Consider the following 22,597-nt stretch of genomic DNA (forward strand, 5'->3'; position numbering starts at 1 on the left):
GACGTAAGACCCCTTACTTAGCTACTGAACTGCGCGTGTAGTCATATACCTGGAAGAGCGACAGAATCCTAACAGCAGGGAACATGGACTTGAGTTGTCCTGAGTGTTCATGGAAGTGGTTATGTGAATTCTGTAGTTACAGAGCAAAAGAAGGTCATATATCAAGACATTTACCAAATACATTGATGCAGACTTCAGGTAGGCAGATTTCAACAAGCAGGGAATGCTCTGCTGTGGGCTTCAGATGCTTTCTAATGACATTCTTAGCTTTTGAGTTGGTGAGTAACAAGGGTCTATCCCAAAGATAGTACATCCCAAAGGTTTCATCTGATAAACAGAATTTTGTTAGTTCAGACATAGAAGTGAACAGTAAATGGCTAGTAAGGGTGCTAACGACAGCCCAAGATAATTTCGGCTTTAGATTTGCAATATTCCAACTCTATATAATCACAAAGTTCTAATTGGTCAATCATCCAGCAGAATCTTCAGTGCAAGTGTAGACTTGGGCTTGGGGGGAATGTATATTGCTGTTTAACTTTCTGGTGTATAAAATGAGAGACTTGAATTGAAGAACCTCTAAGCCCTTGCCTGCTCTGTAATATTAGGAAGCATCCAGCAGCTTCGGCAAGCTGACATCTTCTTACACATCACCTTCATTTTATGAGATGCAGGTGACACCTCTGGACCAACAACCCAAGAGCAAATGTGGAGCCCTGTTCTTACAAAGCCTACTGGGTTGGATGTGGTAAGAACCACTTAAGTACTTTCAATTCCATCATTCCAGCAAGTTTATGACTTACAATATCATTCGTAGTTTACAATCAAAGGGGTTAAGTCAGTTAGTTGAAGGGGTTAACCTCCTAAGAGGGAGCAATGATTATTCTTAAATGCAAGTCACCATTACTCCAAAATCTATGCAAAACCAGGTTGGCAGGTGACCCAGAAGTGCCCTGTAGAAAGACCACAGCACACTGCAGGCCTGAGGGTCTCATACTTAAACTTCCTGAAACTCTACCCTGTTTACAATCATTTCATTTACATGTGGGGAGTTCAGAAAATCACCCATTGATAAAAGGTTGACTCACCTACAGCCTTTTCACATGTAGAGGACCAGGCTTGGCTGGAACTGTAGTCACCGGACTTCAGATGGGGTGTTCAAGAGCAAACACCCTTTCTCCCTTCTCTCTCCCTCCACTTCCAGCCCAGGGTTCTTCCCACACCATTTCTTCACTCCCCCTGCTCATCTGTGCTGTGGGATGTTCTGTATGTTAAATGTGTTGCTCTGATTGGTTAATAAATAAAACACTGATTGGCCAGTAGCCAGGCAGGAAGTTTAGGCGAGACAAGGAGAGAGGAGAATTCTGGGAAGTAGAAGGCTGAGGCAGAGAGCTGCCAGCTGCTGTCATGAGAAGATGTTAAGATACCGGTAAGCCATGAGCCACGTGGCAACTTATAGATTAATAGAAATGGGTTAATTTAAGATATAAGAACAGCTAGCAAGAAGCCTGAGCCATTAGGCCAAACAGTTTAAGTAATATAAGTCTCTGTGTGTTTACTTGGTTGGGTCTGAGCAGCTGCAGGACTGGCGGGTGAGAGAGATTTGTCCTGACTGTGGGCCAGGCAGAACCAGAAATACTCCAGCTACAAATCTGGGTCAAGGCAACTACTCTCTGGGGCTCAGCTGGCCCTGCCTAGTTCACTTTCAACTCCCTATCCTCCTATTAGGCCTCAGTGTCTGAGAACTAGTCTCTGGTCAAGAGGCTTAGAGCCCATATGCCCCTGGCTTCAGCTAGAGAGAAACTCTGCCTCCCTGGCCAGAGTCCCCATGCCTCTCCTTTGCTTGGTGATATTAAAATTCTCAGATGGCAGGGGACATGTCATTCATCTGCATTCTAGTACCTACATTCTAGTCCAGAATCCAGTATTAGTTACTTCTAGGTTGCTGTGAGCAAATGTGTGACAATTTCAAGAAGGCTATCTTTTGGCTCACAGTTTCAGAGGGACATGTCTATCATAACAGGAGGCAAGGCAGCAGGAGTGTGTGACAGTGACAGTCAGGAGCAGAGAACTCTAAGCAAGCATTGGAGGCTGGGGTAACCTTCCAAGCAATGCTGTGACCACTTCTGCCAGCTGGGGCCTGTCTCCTTGAGGTGCCACAACCTCCCAAAGCAACATCGCCAGCTGGGGACCAAGTCCTCAAACCCACGAGCCTATGAGGATGGTTCACAATGAAACCACAACGTGGTAGTTAATAATTCATAACCAGTTTTCTGATGAAGCAGGGAAAGGCACAGGAAGGAGAAGAAGGCTTATGATTTTAAAATATGTGTATCTATTGGACAGACAAGAGAGAGTGCTGTGTGAAACAGGAGCATTAGACCCGCCATCTGTCTATTAGCAATACTGTATGCACAGGCAATCTTGGGCATTTACTAAATGGACTATAAAGTATGAACCCTTTCTCCCCAGTGGCTCTAAGAATCTAAATTATAATCAGATCTCTACTCCTGCTGGCTCTGTCATCTAGGTTTCAGATTCAGTCCTTGGCCTCTTGCCATAAGTAACTTCCATTTTATTTGTAGGAAAGAGAACGCTCTTCTTGAGGTGGGTACCTGAACTTACCCTGAGGTCCACCTCCTCTGCCGCACCCCTGTTCCTCAGAGATAACAGCCTCCTAAAGTGGAAATGGGTGGCCCGAAAACGCTCACTGCAGGTCAGCGAAGAGATGAAGGATGCCACCTTCGCTTTCCCCCCTCAACCCTGCCCCACTGGCTGATGTCTGAACATCACCACCAAGACAGCTGCCTCTCGAGAACCATTACCCCACAGCTGCCTCCTCAGCTCCCTCCCCTAAGACATGCAGAGTGGATGCATAGCAACAAGAGCTGTAGTCAGCAGGAGAAAGCTGCCTGATCCTTAGTGAAGGCCTCAGATGAGACCACTTCCCTGCATCCCCTGCTCTCCCTGAGGTAAGACTGCTAACCTCTTTGGAAGGCAAGGACTTAAACTCACTGAGATTAACAGCTGCTCAAGGAAGTCACAAAGGGAGAATTGAAGCCCAGAATTTCCTCCCTCTAAAATGGTGGGATGTCCTTGTTAGCGATGAGGACGTGCAGTATTTACATTTCGCCTTTGGAAAACCTTGTCAATTCAGATTTGTGAACACATTTTAATCCCATATCAGCTTTGCTTACTGGGAGCGTTGTGTCTCCAGATTTTTTTACAAAGAAAAGTGAAGCAAGATATGGGGTTTAATTGATTTCTGGAGCACACACACTCTCTTTCTCTCTGTCTCTGTCTCTCTCTGTCTCTTTGTACCTGTCTCTCTGTCTCTCTCTGTCTCAGTCTCTGTCTCTCTGTCTCTGTCTTTCTCTGTCTCTCTGTATCTGTCTCTCTCTGTCTGCCTCTCTGTATCTACATCTCTGTCTCTCTGTCTCTCTGTCTCTCTCTCTCTCTCTCTCTCACACACACACACACACACACACACACACACACACACACACGCACGCACACACAGTCACGTGTACACTCAAGTTGCTTCCTGCCTTCCAGCCCCGTCATGGTGGCTTTCCCTGGGGTTTCAGACTAGGGTCTCCACAAAGGTTCCATTTTCTCACCCACATCCTTTGGGGTTGACTGTCTAGTATTCAGTTTCAGTGAGTGACCTGTTACCCCCAAACTCCTGTGAAACAATCAGAGACCACAAAGGTGAAACTCAGCGCTTCCTGTCTGTTGTCGAAGAGCTAATTCCAGCGTTGACCAGGATGGCCTTCTTACAAATCGGCAGCAGCTTCTCTAGACGAAAATCTCTGCCTGATGCCCGAGTCACTGCCAGCCTCTGCTGGCGTCACTACAGTTCTCGTCTGCGTGAAGACAGGAACTTCAGTGAGCGCTTTGATTAGGATTTAGGTTTTAGTTTTACAGTGCTGGGCTGGAGTTCTCCCAGACTAGACAAGCGCTCTTCCACTGCGACATAGCCACAGCCCACCAGCACTTACGAGATAAGGAAACACGCTTCCAGAGGGTCCTCAGCCTGTTCAGTCCCCAGCTTCCCCTGGCAGAAAGGATTCAGAGCCAGGTCCAGGAGATTCCTGTCACTAAGTCCTTGGCTGACTCTTTCTGCAGTGTTTCTAGGCCTATAATGTCAATGTGATTACGTCTAAATTTTGTAATGTTTTCAACAGTGATTTATGATCCACTTCTGTGAACATGTTTTCCCTAGGTAACAGAAAAAACAAAGACACTTGAGTTGTGAGACTAAGCCTGCGGCTCATGGAGGACATGAGACTTGCGTGTGTGTGCTCATAACACAGGCGTATGGTTAAAGTATCGTGGGAGGCAGGTGAGGGAGACATCTTTCATGGTTGGGGAAACTGACTTGGATACAAATAAACACAGGCCAGTCTCAGTAGGGAAAGGCACTTCAGCTGAGAAGGCTGCTTACACTACTGTGAAGTAAAACTAAAAACACCCCACCACCACTACCGCAGATTTCCCCTTCATGAGCACACAGGACACTGGTGGCCCATTGCAGCGAGGCATGAACTTCACCTTTTACTCAACAGAGGTGATGGAAACCATTATTGTAAGTATTATTAACCCTAGCCCTTTTGTGGCTCCCTTTATAATGAACAGTGTGCTTTCTGAAGAACAAAAAGGTTCACATTTGTCAAGCTTCACTAACAATGTCCTGAGCTGGGCACAGGGATCACAAGGGAAACACACACTGCCCCAAGTTCAGAGTCCACCTATGAGTCCCACATACATCTCACTGGCGTCACACACAAGATACCCCTGCTCGCTGTCTGCCAGCATGGCACTAAAATTTAAATTCCCCTCCACAGAGACCAGTCAGGAGACATCTCAGTGTACAGTGGGTGGTGGCACCTGCCTGGAGGAAAGGGGACCCTTTGAAGAGGAAAATAATGGAACTTACACTGGAACAATACAGCATCATACGGTGCAAAATCTGATGTTTGTCATCAAAAGTACAGTCTCAGCCATATAGGTTTTGTGATTAAAAAAAAAAAAAGTTCTTCTACTTCTGAGATAACTTAAAAAAAAAAAAACAGGTCATATGATAACTGTTAATCCCCTGAGGGCTGGGTTTGGCATACTCTAAGTTGCTCGCAGAAAGCCCTGTGTTTGACCTCTGTATTGAAAAAGGAAATTCATTCAATGATAAGAATTGTTCAAAGAGAATTAAACACAGAGGGCTTGGAGGCCATCAAATGGAGCAGAAGAAACATCATTGTGGTCCAGTAGACTAGGATGAAGATAGGCTACCAAAGATGCAGATGAACAGAGGCCAAAATGTTAAGACATCATGGTTCTGTAGAAAGAATCTGTAGAAAGACTCTTTAGAGGGTCCAGATTGAACCCTGACTTGTATACATATTATATGGCTTCCACCATTTAGTCTCAGTTTATACATCTGTAAATGGAACTAACAGTTGTTCAGCAAAGCTTCTATATGACAGGATAACGCCATCAATACCCACCAGAGGTATGGTTCATGGTAAGCAATCCTTCACATCACAAATTATCCCGGGCACGAAGTAGCTGGACTGAATAAAACAGTCCCAGCTCTTCTGGAGTTCATCACCTGGCACAGGTGCATGATTGTTCTTGAAGAAGTATTTAATCAAGTAACAAACAAGCACTTGAACCAAAACAGAAGGATCTGAACTTTTCCCTATGCACGGCCCAACAGCCATGCCTAGTCACATCCCCCTGCAAGGTTGATGGGCCACCCATCCCATCAGATGAACTTATGTTTCAGAAAACAGGGCCACTCCGTGGAGAACTAGACCACAAGCCTGAGTGTCTTGGTCTCGCTGCACACGCATCCCATTGTTTGATGAAAGGAGTGATACGGATGAATTGTGTGAGATGAGCCAGCTGTCTCATCAAAAATAGCAACAGGGTTAGTGCCACAAAGTGGGAACATCTGGTTCTGGAAAAACAGCTGAAGTAAATATGACATTGATAGGCATGAACGAAGTCCAAGGAGGAGAGCCAGATTCTGGTCCTAGGTTCTGGTCCGAGGTTGGCCCCAAATGTCCTGTGTCTCTGTAGCCTCTTAGCTCCCTCTTTCTGGATTCATTCCTTGCCTCAAAAATTCAAGACCCTGAGACCTTGCCAAATTTTATAAACCTAAGAGTCAGTAAATGAAAATGGAAAGACCCTTATAGCCAATTTTCATGACACTGAGAACAACTTCAGTAAGCCACATCTGTGTCTAGTAAAAAAGGACTCACTTCAGCCTCAGTAACAGCTCAGAAGGTAGGTGCTCTAAACACTGGCTACCACCAGATTTGTGCCTTTGTGTTCTGATCGTCTCAATTCTCAGTTACTGGCTGGAAGCAGTGATTCCTGTTGTCACATGTTTCTGACCTTCTGGGAAAGAGCACTCTTTTTGGGTCATTCTTGGGATGCAGGGGCCATGTGACTAGTTCTGGCTAGTAAGTTGGAAGCAAAAATGATGTGTATCATCTCTAAGCAAACATACATAATTACCAAGGCAAGACTCTTTAGAGCTCTCTGCCTTTGATGTGATGACTCCGGATGTACAAGACAGTGGCCGTGTCCCAGTTTGGTTTCTGATGCTGCACAAATATAATGACCAAAAGCAACCTGGGAGAGGAAAAGTTTTGTTTGGCTTATAGGTTACAGTGCATCATTGAGGGAGACCAGAGCAGGAACTCAAGGCAGGAACTGAAGCAGAAACCATGGCTTGCTTACTGTAAGCATACTGGCTTGTTCTCCATGGTTAACTCAGACTCTTTTATTATATAGCCCAAGACTACCTGCTCTGGGGTGGTATCACCCACAGTGGACTGGACCCTCTTATGTCAACCATTAATCAATAACATGCCACACAGACATGCTTGTAGGTTAGTCTGACAGAGGCAATTTCTCAGTTAATATTCATCTTCCCAGAGGACTCTGATTTGTGTCAAGTTATCAAGAACCAACCATCAGACTACTTTGTCGCTGTTGGTCCCCAAGTGACTGGCATGAACTAAGCAGTCTGCCATTTTCTGAGGTACACATGAAGTTACTAAGAACTTGGATTCTTCTGTTACTGCAGCAGCATCTAACCTAGCCTTACTAATACATTGCTTCATGTTAGTGTTTTTCTGATGCAATAGCTTTATGAAATATAGATTGAAACTATAGACTGAAATGCTTCTTAGCTTCTTAGCTGTGCTTTCATAGTACTGCATCAGCTCTTCAAGGAGCACCATTCACATCGTGCTCCTAAAAGTGCTGTTAGTCAGAATCATAATATGAAAGCTTGGAATGTGTAACAGCATAAAGGAGATACACTACTTATATTTAAGGTGTGTGTGTGTGTGTGTGTGTGTGTGTGTAGATGTGTGTGAGATTTTATATATGCATATGATGTGTGTGTGCATGTGTAATGTATGAGATAGTGTACATATATCATGTGTGTGCATGTGTGTGTATTGTAGCTTAAGTTTTCCTGACTGGCCCACAGTCAGGGCAAATCTCTCTCACCTGCCAGTCCCACAGCCACTCAGACCCGACCAAGTAAACACAGAGACTTATATTGGTTACAAACTGTATGGCCGTGGCAGGCTTCTTGCTAACTGTTCTTACAGTTTAAATTAATTCATTTCCATAAATCTATCCCTTGCCACATGGCTCGTGGCTTACCAGGATCTTCACATGCAGCTTGTCATGGTGGCGGCTGGCAGTGTCTCTCTGACTCAGCCTTCCACTTCCCAGCTTTATTCTCCTCCTTGCCCCGCCTATACTTCCTGCCTAGCCAATGGCCAATCAGTGTTTTATTGATTAATTAGCAACACATTTGCCATACAGAACATCCCACAGCAGTGTATACATTCACATGTGGGAGTGAGAGTATACCCACTCCATGGTGCACACGCCGAGGTCAGAGGACAATCTCAAATGTCATTCCTCACTTTCCACACTGTTTGAGACAGTGTCTCTTTCTTGTTCTCCACAACCTACACAAGGCTAACACTCACTCAAGTTTCTGGACATTGTTTTTTTCCTCTAAGTCCATAGTTGGACTGTTATTTTCTTCCTTGAGGAACTGCAGTGAATGAAATTAGTTAATTTTCTGAGTCACTAATTCCTGAGAACTCAGATGGTTTGGAATGAAAGAGTCCAGAGACCTCTTTAGGAAGAAAGAATCCAGAGACCCCCTTCAGAGGAAAGAATCCAGAGACCTCCTTCAGAGGAAAGAGCCCAGAGACCTCCTTCAGAGGAAAGAGCCCAGAGACCTCCTTCAGAGGAAAGAGTCCAGAGACCTCCTTTGGAGGCCTCCACCATGGCTCTTCAGAGGTGACAGAGAAGCCTTGTCCTTTCCCTCTCCAATTAACACACCCCACCCAGTGATAAAACACTTCAGACACAAGCCAGGTGATATATGTCTATAATCTCAGAATTTAAGAAGCTGAGGCAGGAGGGTTACCAGGAGTTTGGGGCCAACCTAGGCTACATAGTGAGACCCTGTCTCACAAAACCTCAAACAAAATAAAAGCAGAAACTTAAAGTGCAGCCCCTGAGTTTGTATCCCTGTGGTGATATTTTATTTGTGCTGAGCTCTGTGTTTTTATTTAATAAGACTGTTTAGAAATTCATCTACATGTCCCTCCCCAACAGTGACATTCATGCTGTTCTGTAATGCAGCATCAGGGACTCTAGGCGAGTTCCCACTTTGCCACTGAAGGAGTACCAGGTGCACAGGCCTTTCCAAATAGGCCAGTAGGACCCCAGCTCCACACAGTCTTCCACCTTCTCTGTCTGCTTTAAGTATAACCCAAGGTGCTGGCTTAGTCTGTGACTGACACCCATTTATGGAAGTCCAGATGTGGTTGGCTTTTTTTTTTTTTTTTTTTTTTTTAAGGAACTTTCTCTGACCACAGAGGATCTGACTCTGAGTTCTGATTTTGGGAAGAATGAGCCTCCATGGTGTCCTCCAGGGCTCAGGCCTTTTGATCCTCCCAAGTCATCTCCTTAGGGATAGAGAAGAGCAGTTACCCAATGGGCTGCATGATGCATTCTCATGCCCTATTCTCCTTCCACCCAAGGCTCCTGTAGCTAGACTGAGACCAAGGAGCTCCCAACAAGAGTGGCCACAGAAGGCCTTGCAGAACAGGACCTCATCATACAGCATCTTGAAGACCCATACCTTTGATCTATTTGAGCAGGTAATGTCCTAATAGACATTCCCATGGCAGTCGATCCTTCAGTGCCTTTTCATCAGGTCATTTCACAAAGCTCTGTAGAACCATGTGATCTATGTCTTTTCCCCACATTAGACTGGGCTATATAAAGTCAGATACCATGTGGTCTTTCCCAGCAGAGAGCAGGCACTCAGTAAATGTTTATTGAACAGATAAACTCGTCTTCATTATGACATGGCAAGAGAGAAGGAGTTTAGGATGTGGATTAGCTTGGTGCCAGCTCTGGGGGTGGATTGCCTGGAATTAAACCCTAGCTTTGCAGCTTCCTTCCTATGGAGTCTTAGGCAAGTATATATCTCTTGCCTCCTTTTCTAATTCTAAATGATTATTACAGTAGTGCCACACATGGGTGTCCTGGGGAGTAAACTGAATAGTACATACAACTTTTAAAATAGTCTCTGGCAAATGTAAGTGATTAATGAAAAATTTCTAACTACAGTTGCTTATAGATGGTGGGTGTGTTGTGATCCAATTCCAGACTAGACAAGAAACAACTCAAAGAGGAGAGATTTATTTTGGCTTACAGTTTGAGGGATACAGTCCATCATGATAGACAAAGTATAGTGATGAGAGTGGCCCTTAGTGTGGTGGCAGGAGCATGTGTTTGCTTGCTCGCATATGGTAGACTAGAAAACAGATAAAGGAGAATGCCAGGGCTCAATGCTCAGCTGAAGTGCCCCCAGCCCCCATCCCATTTTTGGTCTGAGACTCCAACACATGAGATGGTACCTTCTACTTTCAGGGTAGGTCTTACTTCTTTAGTTAGTCTTATCTGCAAACATGCTCATAGACATACCAAAATGTGTGTTTCACAATGCTGGGAGTTGTTTGTAATCCAGATAGGCTGACTAGCCAATGAAGATTAAGTACCACTAACAGCAGCTTTAATTTTGTCCTTTGCATGATATAGGAAGAGGGATTCCATGCCTTACACTTACTTATCCATAGAGGTAGTTCTGAAGGTTGAGATTTAAAAAATAGTAAGATTCTTCAAGTAGAATTATCAAAAGAAAATAGTGGTTATATCTAGAGTCAGAACTAGAGACAGGACAGCATATTGAGATTATTGAAAGAATCTGGGTGAAAGGCCTGGGGATCTTTAGTTATAACAGATCATAGGGGTATAGTATTAGAAAAAAAATCCAATAGGCATTTGTTGTATGCTCTGAGAGATGGTCTAGAAACTGAGATTCTTTCAGGAGCACCTAGATGATTCTTAGATGGAAACTTGAGAACTTGGCTCTGAGACACCTTCCAACTCAGTCAGTGTCTTACTCAGTAGCTGTCTGGTGGTAGGACTCCTGAGCCCTGTTGGCAGTTCAAGTGGGCACAGTGTCTCTTGGTTGAGAATATCTCTCAGGAGTGAAAAGAATGGGACTCTCTGACCACTCAGCACCACCACGTTCCCTAGTTCTGATACCCAGACATCACATTTACAGCTGCATAGGGGTGTCACCCAGATTAGGGGTGCTCATTGAAACCCAAAATCTACTCCTTAACTATTGTCTCTTACTCAAAGTGACCCAGCCTTCCAGCCTTTCTCACAAGCCTTGATTCCTCTGTAGAGAATGTTAACTTGCTTTCTGCTGCTATGATAAACCCCTGAGGCAATTCACTTCAAAAGAGAAAACATTTATTTGGGATTATCATTATACAGTTCCCAGTCCAATACTGAGGGGCTCCATTGCCTCGATCCTCTGACCAGGGTGTCACTTTATGGCAGAAGCATGTGACAAAGCAAAATGCTGAGGGCATACGTCTATATGAAGAAGAAGAGACTGGAGTCTCGTACTTCCCTTAAGGGTATCACTTCAGTGGTCTAAGACCCTCCCACTAGACCTGACCTTCTTAAGGCCCATCACTTCTCAGTTGTGCTGTCACAGGACCCCACCTCTAACACGTGGATCACAGGGGGAGGACCCCATCTTCAACACGTGGATCACAGGGGGAGGACCCCATCTTTAACACGTGGATCACAGGGGGACACTCATCCAAACCAAGGAATCAGGATATGGAAGGGGGATGTAAAATCCTATCTGTACTTCTGTAAGTGGGCAGTTCTCCAGCAAAAGATACATATATTCTGGAATGTTTGACTTCAGCTCCCATGTTGTTACAGGTTTGATTTTTAAATGTCCCTTCCAAAAGAGACAGGACTACTGGGAGGTGATTAGATCGTGGGTGCTATGACCTCATAATTAGATTCAGAGCTTGATGGACTATTGAAAAGGGGTGGAACCTGTAAGAGATGCGGCCTAATTGGAGGACATAGGTCATTAGGGGTATGTCTTTAAAGGGGTATTTTGTTCCTGCCCCCCACCCTCTCCCTTTTTCTTTCCTGGGCTCCATCAAGTGAGTATGCTTCTGTGTTGATTTGTGTCTCAGTAGGCCTCAACCTCCAGGCCAAACAGCCATGGACTGAAACCTCAGAAAGTGTGACCTAAGCATGAACTAAACCTTCCCTCCTGTGAATGGTTTACCATTAAGTATTTTGTCACAGGTGTTCTCACAGAACTAGAAAGCTGTCTACCATCTCGAACAATAAACGATGTCGTCTCATCTTTCCCAAATGGGGAAGGGGAAATAATTGATAGTCTGAAATGTCCAAGTTGCTTCTATAATTATCAGGATAACTTTTAAAAATGGCGACAGCATGTGGACAGCTTGTTTTTTCAGCTAAGGAAAATATGCTCGCTCTAACCTGCTGTGGCTAGCAAGCCCAGTGACCTTAGTTCAAGGTGGTGAGCCTTGGTCTCAAGGAGACCTGCCATAGGCCTGGTGGGAGCTGCTCAGAGTACCTAACAAAAGCTATGCTGGGGACACCAGCAGCTGTGATAAGCTGTGCAGAAAGGATGGAAAATGGTACTTGGGCAGAGCAGCTGGTGGGTTAGCAACAACCTCCTCCGCCTGCTCCTTGCTGGAATTTTGTCCGTGGTTCCTGCCTCAGATATGCACAGGCCACTGTTACCAGTTTTCTAGTCAACTCTGTCTCCAGCCTCCAAGTTCAGCTCTTATAGACACCAGCAGAAGGATATATACAGTTTACAGGCACAAGTGAATGAGTTTCAATGCAGCTCAATCAATGTGGAACTGTGGGGCTTAGGGTTCACACCACAGCCTTTAACTTTCATTAGTTCTACATCACTGTAGCATCACCTTAGTGATGGAGGGTGATGTCTATGAAGGATCTGCAGCTATACATGGTGCACAATAGATGCTCAGCAGGTGATGCCTACAGTAGCAGTAAGTTCCAGAATCTTTGTGGAACACTAGTATCTCAAAATGATCTCGGAGTTTCCACTGTATTGCTCCCCACACCTGCCACAGCAGCTCTCTGCTGGTTTCTTAGCAATATTCAGGAGAGAGTTTCCAGGTATTTGTGCTGCAAGTTCTTTTTGTTGTTGTTTTTGTTTTTTTGTTTGGTTGGTTGTGGTGATGTATTGTGTCATCATCCCCCCTCCCCCCGATATACTATGTCCTCCAATAAAGTTTATCTGAGGATCAGAGGAAAAAGCCAGCCACTATAAGTAAACATAGAAGTCAGGCAATGGTAGCACATGCCTTTAATCCTATCACTTGGGAGGCAGGGATCTGTCTGGATCTCTGTGAGTTCAAGGCCACACCGGGGGACAGAGCTAAGTGTGGTGATACATGCCTTTAATCCCAGCACTAACCATAGAGGTCTGGAGGTCTGTACAGACAGACAGAAAGTGACAGAGCTGGGCAGGAAGAGGAAGTGATGTAGCTGGGCTGAGAGAGCCAATGAGAGAACAGAACAGAAAGGCATACAGGTGTGAGTATACAGGAAGTCGCTCTCTTTGGAAGCTGCAGAGTTGGTGAGGTGAGGTTAGCTTGTGGCTTTTCCTATTCAGGTTTTCACCCATATATCTGGCTCCATGTTTTTTATTTAATAAGACCAATTAGCAAATCGTCTACAGTTGTTTTTTTCTTTTTCTTTTCCTTTTCTTTTCCTTTTTTCTTTCTTTTTTTGTGAATAAACAAAGATGCTGGGAGCTGAACCAGCTCTGCATTCGGCTGACCATCCACTTTCCCAGAGCTGAAGGACACTTCCTATCAGCCTTTGGAGAGTGTCAACATGTACTCTCCAGCCTTGATTTAGCAGCTGACACTCTCCTGAGCTACCTGGGAACCCAGACAGCTTGCAAAGGGAAACTCTTGGTTGTCAAAACATACCCTGACTTCCCTTGACTGGGGTTGTCAGCCAGTGTCTCTGCTTGAGCAAAGCAAGCTCCTGGGAGCTCAGTGCTGATCTGTGGTAAATGGCACAGGGGCCCAAAGAGCCGATGCCAGTGGTTGCTCCAAGTTACTTCTGTCTCAAAGCCATAGACTATTGTGAAATCCCTGCCCCCCTTCTACAGAGCATGGTCTGTATTTTAAAACTTAGAAACAGTCAGAATGGCTATGAATCTGCTTGTGTTCCATATCCCAGTAACAAATCCTCTTGTACACTGAAAACTATGTTCTTCCCCTCCCTTCCCCTCCCCTCCGCTTCCCTCCCCTCCTCTTCCCTTCCCTTCCCTTCCCTCCCCTCCCTTCCCCTCCCCTCCGCTTCCCTCCCCTCCTCTTTCCTTTCCTCCCCTCCCCTCCCCTTCCCTTCCCTTCCCTTCTCTCCCCTCCCCTCCCTCCCCTTCCCTCCCTCCCCTTCCCTTCCCTTCCCTTCCCTCCCCTTCCCTCCCTCCCCTTCCCTTCCCTTCCCTTCCCTCCCCTCCCCTCCCTCCCCTTCCCTCCCCTCCTCTCCCCTTCCCTTCCCTTCCCTTCCCTCCCCTCCCCTCCCCTGCACTTCCTTCCCCTTCCCTTCCCTCCCCTCCCCTCCCCTCTGTAAGGATTCTGTCCTTATTATGTCATCAGCCTGCAAAGGCTTCCCAGCCTAAAAAGCAGACTGTGCCCTCCCATGCGCTCTCTCCATTCTCTCTCTGTACTTTCCCTCCGTGCAGTCTCTCTCTCTCTCTCTCTCTCTCTCTCTCTCTCTCTCTCTCTCTCTGCATCTCTCTGTCTCTCTGTCTGTCTCTGTCTGTCTGTCTCTCTCTCTCTCTCTCTCTCTCTCTCTCTCTCTCTCTCCTTCTCCTAATAAAGCTCTAAAAAAGTAACCATGGCTCATGATTCTTCCGCCACCACAGTATCTAGCGCCAGCCACTAGCACTGTATACCCATGGTAGCCATGGCCAGGCACTAGTGCCACCCTCTACCCCTTCACCCTCCCTTCCCTTCCTTCCCCTCCCCTTCCTTCTTCCCTCCCTTCCTTTCTTGTCTCTCAGATCCACAACAATCTCAATGCCTCCTTTACCCCACCCAGGTGTCTTGTTTCCTGTTGTGACTGGTTTGGCTATTAGTGAGTTTGAATGAGCTGAGTTTGATGGTGTGGCTTTGAAGGTGGTTTCCAGGCTTCTTCCTGGAGTTTTGTGTTGTAATCCTAACAACAATTCACCTTCGCTGAAGGCTTCCTGCCTGACAAACAGTTACGTGATTTATTTTATTGTTTAGCTGTTTTATTTTCTGGTATTTAGGTGGAACTGGGACTTGATGAAATCTAGGCCTTGCTTCTAGTACAGAGCCAGATCCCAAGACTGGTTTTGCTCTGTGACAATTCTAAAAGGAACCCTGTCGTGGACCTGTTTCACACTTGGGAAAAATTGTTTTTACGAGAGGCCATTTAGAAAGAGCTCTCTTGCATTTGAACTCAGCTCCACCTGATCCCAAACATCACTCATTTAACCGAAGTGCTTTACTGATGGAGGCATCTCTCTGGGCAATTCGGGAGCAAAGGCAGGAATCATGGAGGGGTGCTCCTTATTAGCGTGCTCCCAGGTTCATGTCCGGCTACCTTTCTTATATGGCCCAGGCCCATCTGCCACCCATAGTTGGCTGGACCCTCCTTCACCAATTGGCAATCAAGAAGATGCTCTGACAGACACACCCACAAGCCAGTCTGATGGAGGCACTTCCTCAGTTGAAGTTCCCTCTTCCCGGGTGAGTCAGGTTAACAACCAATATCAGCGATCACATCCAGCATCCCCTTTCGCCTTCCTTCCTAATTGCCTTCCACTCTTAACCCCTGACCCCCAACCCTTCTGTCCTCCTCCTCCTGGACACAGCTGCTCTCTGGAGACTCCACATTCTAACCCCCACCCAGCCCTTCGTCTGCTCTGCTGTTAGGCAACCTACTGCCAGGCTTGGCCTCCGCCATCCCAAATCTGAAAGCCACATTTCCCCGAGTGTTTGGTTACGTTTAGTTGTATTTGATTTAACCAGTTCACACCAAAGTGTGAATAAGTACTAGTCCTTTGAAGTGCAATAGGAACTTGACATTTGCATTAGCTCCAAGGACTGGTTATGAATCTGCTCCCAAAGGGAATCCTCAATTGGGCAATGGTAACATCTCCTGGTTACTTGTATAGCACACACCAAAGTGGCCCCTTGAACATTTATCTATTTCTTCTCCAAACATATGCACACCTACATTTCCTTACAAATTCTACTGAGTTCATAGCCTGTCTTTCTTCATCTCATTATCACACAATTCTCACATATGCAGTTTTCACTGCGGTGACATTTTTCCTTTGTTTCTGGCTGGACTCCCTCATCTCTGCAATACCTTGTCAAGATACTCTTCTGCTGCCCACAGCCTGAAGGTGGCTCAGACCAACCATCAGAGACCAGGGAGCTTTAATTCACTTAATTAAATCATAAATAGATGATTGAGCAGACTTCACCTTCAGCCCAGGCTCCCCCTAGAGAATGGCCCCTTTCAAAACTGCAGAGCAAGGCCTCTGTCCAGCTCAAGGAGATTCCCACTCCTTTCAGGCTCTGTTCCAGTGACTGCCAGATGTTCCCATCTGGAGTCCATTCCCCACTTGCAAAGCCACCCAGATAAGAACCCCTGATATGGCTAAATCAGAATGGGATGATAAGGTCTGTACCTGTGGTGGCATTCCTGCTGGGCTACACCTGTCCTGCCCCCAGAGAGTAGCACCTAGCTCTAATCCATCTTTTGTTCAGCAGACACCTTTTGTTTCTTTTGTTGCTCTCTATGTGACTCTTGTCTGAGAGTCTCCCAAGGATACAGAGGCCTATGCAAAACTTGGTTCAGGAAACATGGAAAACTGTGGTACACGATGAATCAAAGAACTTGAACTGGCATTGTATTATTGGGAGCTTCTTTCAGGTTGTTTTGAACATATGGAAATCAACTAGCTAAACTGTAAATATCGAGAAAAATAAAAATGCCCTGGGTGAAGGGAAAGTTTTCAGTCCTTAGAGACTGGATCCACCTGCAGCCAAAAAAGGCTAAATTCATTGTTAAGGTGCCTCTGAGTTTTCTTTCCACGGATCTGCTTGAACCCACACACCCGTGCCACAACACTTTGCGACATTTGGTTCCCAATGTGTCATGTATCTAGCAAGAATCAACTCAAAGAGGAGCGTGTGTGACTGGAGAGATGGGTCAGCAGTTGAAAGTTAAAAACACTCTGTGAGTTCGAGGCCAGCCTGGGCTACAGAGTGAGATCCAGGAAAGGGGCAAAGAAACAGAGAAACCCTGTCTCGAAAAAAAAAAAAAAAGAAAAAGAAAAGAAAAGAAAAAGTTAAAAGTACTGGTTGCTCTCCCAAAGACCTGGGTTCGATTCCCAGCACCCACATGGCAGCTCATAACCATCTGCAACACTGGGGGTCCAGGGCCTCTGAGGCCTTCTTCTGACTCCCTCAGGCTTACACTCATATGCATAAAATAACTTTTGTTTTTTTCTTTTCTTTCTTTCTTTTTTTTTTAGAAGAAAGCTGTGAAAGGCTGTCTTCTGGAGATGGTATGGCCAACATACTCAAAAACTGACAGCGGCCATGGTTACCTACACAAAACCTGTATAAGATGGAGCCTGCGAACGTTGCAGCATGGATGGGGTGGGCTCATAAAGCCTCACTCCTGGCTAAAGAGCTTTTGGTAGCCAAAGGCTGCAAGGGGAAGGCAAGTCATTTTATTCAGTAGTATAGCCACATATGGTGTGTGTGTGTGTGTGTGTGTGTGTGTGTGTGTGTGTGTGTGTGAATGAAATTGTCCAAGAATAAACTCTAAAAAATTTAAATGTCAACCTGAGTGCCCAGTGCCAACTAAAAGAAAAATAACTTGACATTTGACATTTCAACAACAACAACAACAAAGCAGGTACATGAGCCGTAGAACTCTGGGGTCTTCTTGGCTATGCTGGCTAGTACAGTTTATTTTGAATTTGATATTCTTTCACTGCTTACTGTGTCACCAAGTCTTAAGCTGAGGATTGGATTGTGGCTGTAGGAATGGATTAAAGCCACAGAACATCTTGTTTAGACTGAAATCCCAGCATCCAGCCCAGCAGCTGGCACAGGGGAACGTAGAATATCTGTGGGGGCCTGGCTGAGCTTGGCTCTCCAGGCACTGCTACTGCTTTTATTATCGTAAACGAGTCAAGTGACTCGGGGCTCCCAAAATAGAGCTGATAACAATGGAAGGAGAAAACGGTGCCTCCATGTTACTTCTACCTCCTCCTGAGTGCTCATGATAACACTATGCCTGGGTTGTCCTTGGAAAGCCAGACTGGATCACTCTCCCTGTCATCAGGGTGCTGACTTTCCATCCTTACTCCATAGTTCCCGCTTGGTCTCTGGAGCACTGCTCTGAGTCCTTGTTCACAATTGTCCTTATGACTACCAGAAATCTCAGTTCACAAGACATGTTACATCCACCTGGACTGCATCCTTGGTGCATAGGGCAGAGCAAAGGGAAATGACCAGGGAATGAATGCCATTCTCCCACAGCTGCATGGATGCCAAGGGCATTACTTTCTCAAAGACAATGTTTGTGCAGGAGCCTGGAAATAATTTTATTTTGAGTCAAAAGAAGTCAATGTTATTAAAAAAAAAAAAAAAAAAAAAAGCTTGAGTATGTACTGTAGTCAGAAGTTTCTCTATTCCTGCCCAGCCCGCATGGTCCTGTAACTGCTTCTAAGATAATCACTCAGAAGCTTATATTAATTATAACTGCTTGGCCATTAGCTCAGGCTTGTTACTGACTAGCTCTTACACTTAAATGAACCCGTAATCCTTAATCTATGTTTTGCCATGTGTTCCATGGCTTACCAGTCTGCTGGTATGTTGTTCCTTTGGCAGCAGCTGACATCTCCCTTGCCTCTGCCTTTCTTCTTCCTCCCTCTTTAGTTGGAATGTACCACCTAACCTTATTCTGCTTCACCATTGGTCAAACAGCTTTATTTATCAACCAATCAGAGAACACATATTCACAGCATACAGAAAGACATCCCACAGAGGGTGTTGAGTTATAGTCTGCTCCTAAGAAGGAATTCGAGCTAGTGTGGAAGAGATGCAGGTAAGCCACCAGCCACCCACAGGCGAGTAGAATACATTTGTGAAGGAAACACCAAAGAAGAATGACCAGAGAGACTGGGGACAGCTTCATGGGGAAGAGGGATTTGGCATCACACTCTGGGGAACTTTCAAAGCTGGGCTCGGGACACTGACCAAAGTTTGGGAGCCCTGGACTGATGTGATGACAGGAGCTGTTCTGAAAGTTACAGGCAGAGCAGCCTGGAGATGTGAAAGAGAAGCAGGAAGACCATCTGAGGAGGTGACTCCATAGATGACTCCACCCCAGATGATGTGGACTTCAGAGGTGACATCACTTCAGCCAAAGAGGAACAGCGAATAGCAACTGCATAATCAAGGGAGTTGGGTAGAGGAGAGATGTGTCAGCAAATGTCAGTTGCCCAGGATAGACACTCAGCCTGGATTACAACTGGATGTAGTGGCTCCCGAGTGCAAATGGGACCATTTGCCTCAGTCACCTAGGTGATGTCCACCTTAACAATGGAAGTGGCCTCAGTGGCGGACAGCTTGGAAGAGAAGCCAAAAACACACAGACACTGGACTCTCCTGTCAGTGGTGGGGGTTCTGAGGCACCATCCACACAGGAATGATCTCAGTTGTTACAGTAGGCTACCAAGGGGACAGTTGTTAGAGACAAAGCTGCTAATCAGCTCTTGGGTTTCCAAATAGAGTGACGTGGAATTTTGTAATAGGCGTCACATTGCTGCGGTGTTATATTATTGGCTCTTGGGGCATCCTGAAGGTCAGACTTAGGTTAAAACACAATTTATATGCTTACCAAGCAATGGAGCTGAAGAATTCTTGAAGGAGCCTATTTTAGGAGATGAATTTTTGTAAAGCCCAAAGACTTAAAGCCCCAAAAGGCCACACTCCATTTTTTTTGAGTATGTGAACACAGTGTTCAACGACTTGCTATGACCTCTCACTATCATACCACAGGGACTTGACCTGTGTCAAAAATCACCACTGTCTAAGCCAAACATCTCCCAGTCCAAGTCTAGAAGATAAGACACAGACAGGAGCCAAGAACCAGTTCAAAGGCGAGTGCTTGGGGACAGCAGTGGAGTTGAGTGGAGGTTCCCAGGGCAGGAAAATGGACACTGTGCATTAGCTAACTCTAAAATGATGTGTTCTTCACTGTCTTCCAGACTTACGTCTCTGGGGTACTGGAAACTCATTCTTTGGTTCTCACCTGGGTCTTCCACGCCCCCAGCTCTAGCAGAGCTCTACTGTTGTAAGGGAACATGGGACTCTCCTCTCAGTCCCCATGGGCCCCACATTCCTGTCTGGACTCTGTGCCTTGTTAAGCTTCAATGTTGTGTCTTTAATAGCATGATCCCTCCAAGCCTAGAAATGCTTGAAAAGAAATAAATACAACTTTATTTGTCTTAACAAGTATGCAGAAGTTGTTGCCCCAGAGAGCTGGGTGCAAGAATCATACAGGGCAAGGATATGCCTCGGGAGGCTAGGCAGGAAACTTGCATGTAGGCTTCTAGAGAGAAATCCAGTCTTGGAGTCAGGGGAAAACAATTTTAATCTCACATGGACAAATAGTAGGAATCATCTCTTTCCGGGCCTCAGCTTGCCCATCTGTAAAATGGGTGAGACAAACCAGGAAACATATAAGACCTCTTCCAGATGAAACAATCCATGATGCACAGTTTGACACCAAGGAGGATAATGTATGTCTTGCTTTGTCTGGAGGTCTGTGGGCTGGAGTGGACTTACTCCAGCAGGGGCCGTGACACCTTCATCCATGCATAATGCTGTACACGTCCACACAATGTGCACATAGAGGCTGAACCATCCCGAAGTCTCTATCTCCTCCTCCTCCTCCTCCTCCTCCTCCTCCTCCTCCTCCTCCTCCTCCTTCTTCTTCTCTCTCTCTCTCTCTCTCTCTCTCTCTCTCTCTCTCTCTCTCTCTCTGTCTACACACACACACACACAAAACAAAAAACTCTCAGTTGAAGAAGGTCACTGAAGAACATCCTCTGGACTGCCTACGCAACATCAAATGTCAAATGTGGGAAGGAGCGTCTCCACACTCTTGTAGGCTTCATCATTCTGCCAGCAACTTAAGGAAAACCCTGGACAAGATGTCCAGTGTGACATCTCCTCCCTCCTCACTGAACACAGAGCAACCTGCTCCACAGACAGGTGGCAAAAGCCGACTTTCACAAAGTGGCAGGAAAAAGCTAAGTCTTTCTCAAAGGCATTTTCTTAGCGGGGCACTGCCCTCTCCACATCAGGATCTGGCATTGGCGATAAATACAAATAAAGCTGAATACAGGGACATCAGGGGAGCAGATCTGGGCTCACAAATGTGATGAAACCCCCAAGAGGCGACTCTGTGTGAAAACTAAGCCAAAGTGACAGCACATGCAGCTCTCCAGCAGGGGCAGATGTTACATTTGTAGAGGATTACATTCCGAATGGTTATATAAACACCTACATAGGCTAGATTCTGCCTCAGCCCACAACACCTAAAACATTTTCAAACTGCTCCCTTTCAGAAATGTTGCCAACTAGTACCATAAAAGCCAAGCCTACCCCCTCACCCCTTAGCAACATTGGAGCTTGCACTGTGGCCCTCAATCCTAAATCAAGACACCACCTGACATAGAGTAGTGTCTTCCTTTAGACTGTTACCAGAATTCCACTTTGAGCTCTCTAGAAGATCCCCGGTGGCCCAGACCAAACTCCTCACGACCCTGGACACTGACATTCCATCTGGGAATCCCTAGGAGGGACTTGACCACTCATTGTCTTGTGGGACTTGCTTTTGTTTTACACTGACTGGTCCTTTTCTCTGTGAGTCCAGAAGCCTTAGGAAGAGGGAATGGTGTCCCTCCATCTGTTCCCGATGTCCCACACCACATTGGAAGACAGTAGGCCCGCAACAGAGAGAAAAGAGCATGATCCAGGACCAGACTCCATTGCAAACAAACTTGCCATTTCTGGAGGGTACTCAGAACAATGTGCCCCTTCCCCAAAGAAGTTCTGCTCCATCTACCCCAAGGCAGATAGTGTTGCATCATGCAGAATAATGCAATACAAACTCTGTGGAGAAGTCCTCAGGGACCAGCAGTTTAAACTGTTTGAATACCCCTCCAGGGAGCAGCCCAGCTGGGCCAACCGAGGAAGGAGCTGGGGATTTTTAAAGAGAGTCAGAGATTCTTCTCTTTGCCCCACCTCAAACCCACAGGAGGAAAAGAAAACCTGTAAACAGTGAGAGAGAAGTGGGGCGGGGATGCAGCGCTCACCTCCCAGAGCACAGCCCCAGCTCTGTGCACACCTTATCCGTGCAGAAGACAGGTTTCCTGCTGTGGGAGCCAGGAAGAAACAGCTGGATAAACAAGCATGGCTGAAGTCACTTGATTTCATCTCTTCAAGGAAAAGGATGTGGAAAAGCAAGGACACAGAGAAAAGGAGGATAGGACAGGGCTAGAGATAGCTCAGCAGCAGTCTGGACCTCAGGTGGCTTTCCTGGTGACTGGACACACGGCAAACCACAGTGGTGGGCTGGGTGATGCAGTAATTTCCCGAATCAGTGTGGGGGGTGGGGGGGGATGGGGGGCACATTGAGGGTGTGGAAGGTCCCCTGCTGTCGCCGTCTCCAGTAGGAGGCTGAACAGGGGACTGGGAAGCCTAGTTAAATCATCTTGGTCTCTTTTTGTAGACCTGAGCTAGGGGACCCCCAGCACCACCCCCCACACAGGCACAACAGTCAGTCCTGATTTTCTCATTTCCTCCACTCTGTCCCTAAGCATGTGCGGAACACTGCGCCCATTCCCTGGATACATTAAAGATGAAGTCCTTATAAATGGGCCAATACTTCATCAAACACCTAGATGAACCCGAAATCTGAGGGCAGCACGGCCGCCCCACTTAATCCTGCCTATACCTGTTGCATCTGTTTTGCTTTGCCGGGAAGGCGGAGCCCTAGGGGCTACCTCCCAGATCCA

Source organism: Peromyscus eremicus, chromosome 3, assembly GCF_949786415.1.
Source record: "Peromyscus eremicus chromosome 3, PerEre_H2_v1, whole genome shotgun sequence".
Classification (NCBI taxonomy): Eukaryota; Metazoa; Chordata; class Mammalia; order Rodentia; family Cricetidae; genus Peromyscus; species Peromyscus eremicus.